The sequence below is a fragment of the Gossypium raimondii genome, chromosome 2, assembly GCF_025698545.1.
Source record: "Gossypium raimondii isolate GPD5lz chromosome 2, ASM2569854v1, whole genome shotgun sequence".
Lineage (NCBI taxonomy): Eukaryota > Viridiplantae > Streptophyta > Magnoliopsida > Malvales > Malvaceae > Gossypium > Gossypium raimondii.
In genome coordinates, this window is record NC_068566.1 from 23,464,551 (window position 1) to 23,466,779 (window position 2,229).

The window sequence follows — 2,229 nt, forward strand, 5'->3', positions numbered from 1 at the left end:
TTCATGTCATTGACATTAATAGCTCCATGTGAATATACATCAGCTACCAAGCATTTTTCATCAAAATTGAAAGGTCTATTTTGCTCCAGCAAAGTGCACAAGGGTCTCTGCTCAAATGAATCTTCATCACTATTAGAATTACTGTGGCAAAATCTCGTGAACTCTTCCTCCACTGCTGCTCCTATCAAGTCAATGGCATGGCATTCTCCATTTTCATCAGCACATTTCTATGGATTAAATATATTTAAAGTGACATGCTGATCATTCATCCTCCTGGCAATTCACCTTTCTATACATCGACTAAAGGTCTACCTGTAGTAAGAAAATGTCTTCCAAGAATAATCGATACATTTGTGTCAGCTTCACATTCTAAAATAATGAAATCCAGTGGAAAAATAAACTTATCTACTCTTACTAGCACGTCTTCAGTTTTACCTTTTAGATGTTCGAAAGATCGATCAGCTAGCTGCAGTGTGACTATTGTGGGTCTTGCCTTCCCAATTCCCAGCTTCTTGAAAATAGACGGAGGCATTACATTTATACTTGCTCTTACATCACATAATGCTTTACCAACATAATGATTTCCAATTAAACATAGGGTAGTGAAACTCAATGGGTCATTCAACTTTGGAGGTAGTTTATTCATCAACATTGTTGTGCACCCTTCAATGAGAGTAACAATCTAAAATTCTCCTAACATGCTCTTTTTTTACAGTATATCTTTCATGAATTTTATATAATTAGGCATTTCCTCCAAAGCTTTTACTAACGATATGTTGATATGGAGTTGCTTCAAAATATCTAGAAATCTTTTGAACTGAACATCTTGTTTAGAATTATGGAACCACTGAGTAAAAGGTGGAGGTGGTTGTCCTTCAGGTTGCTGACATTGTTTTGCTGTGGCATTTTTGTGGACAACATGTTCAGATTCTGCTGCAACATTCTTATGTTTAGCCTTTTCAGATGGCTTTGGGATCTTTACATAGTTTGTTATTTGAGTTATTCTCTCTTACTTCTCTCTTGCTGTGGCATCTTGAGCAACATCATTAAGCTAAGTTCAGCTTCTAAGAGTGATTACCTTGCAATGTTTCTTCCCTTGTGATCTTGAATTCAAAGCATTTGCTAACTTCCCCACTTGATTCTCAAGAGCTCGAAGGGAAGCAGATTGAGTCTAAATTACAACATCAATCTTGGCCATATATTCTTTCAAAAAAGCTTCCATAGATAATGATAATGATGATGATTCTTAGGCCTGACCTTGTTGTACATTTTGCCTCGGTATAGGATGATTATAACCAAGCAGTACACTATTGGCATTCTCTCTTGTAGCATTATTAAAATTCCCCTCACCTTGATTATTCCAACTAAATTTTTGATGTTACCTTCACCCTAGATTATAGATGTTGGAATAGGGGTTATTGTTCCGATTGAATTTACCCATGTAGCATACAGATGTTGGGTTTGATGGGCATTCATCGAACACATGGTCTTCAACACAATAAACACATGTTAGCCCGACTACTTTCACCTCCTGAATTGCAGTTGGTATCTTCATCGTCTTGATCATATTAGTAAAAGATGATACATGGGCTGTCAATGAAGTGATTGCATCAAGATCCATGGTGCCAGAAGCTTTCTTACCCGTCCAAACTCTTATGGTCGGATATTAATAATCATTGTTAGCAATCTTTTCCAAAATCTCATATGCTTCATTATAAGATTTATCAAACAAGGTACCATTGGCGAAGGCATCAACTACCATCCTCGTATGTGCATTCAACCTATTATAAAATATCTCCATCTATGTCTAGTGCTGGAATCCATGCATCGGACATTTCTAAAGTAATTTCTTAAATAGTTCCTAAGCTTCATATAACGTTTCATCTTCTAATTTCTGAAAAGATTTGATGTCATTTCTAAGCTTGATATTTATATTTGGGGGATTATACTGTAGAAAAAATCTCTGGAAAAATCATTCCATGATGCCACTATTCCCAATGGCAAAGCATTCAACCACACACTTGCACGATATCTAAACGAATAAGGAAACAGTTTAATCTACAAGGCATCTTCAGGAACACTATTGCGTGTAAATAATGCAAATATACAAGTTTACACGTCGCTTCGAGTAATATAATGATGAGTGAGTATCGTCTCCATAGGGATTGGAAGTTGATTTGATTTAGTAAGTATTACTGAAGATTTAAAGCATGAAATTGTGCAAAAGGA

General features: G+C 35.9%; 1 non-coding gene across 1 annotated transcript; it reads left to right on the forward strand.

Annotated features, from left to right (window-relative positions):
• The first annotated feature begins 1,817 nt into the window (after window positions 1-1,817).
• LOC128039481 (small nucleolar RNA R71) lies at window positions 1,818-1,924 on the forward strand. The gene has a single exon (XR_008193985.1). It is a non-coding gene; the product is annotated as a small nucleolar RNA R71 (small nucleolar RNA).
• The last annotated feature ends 305 nt before the right edge of the window (window positions 1,925-2,229 follow it).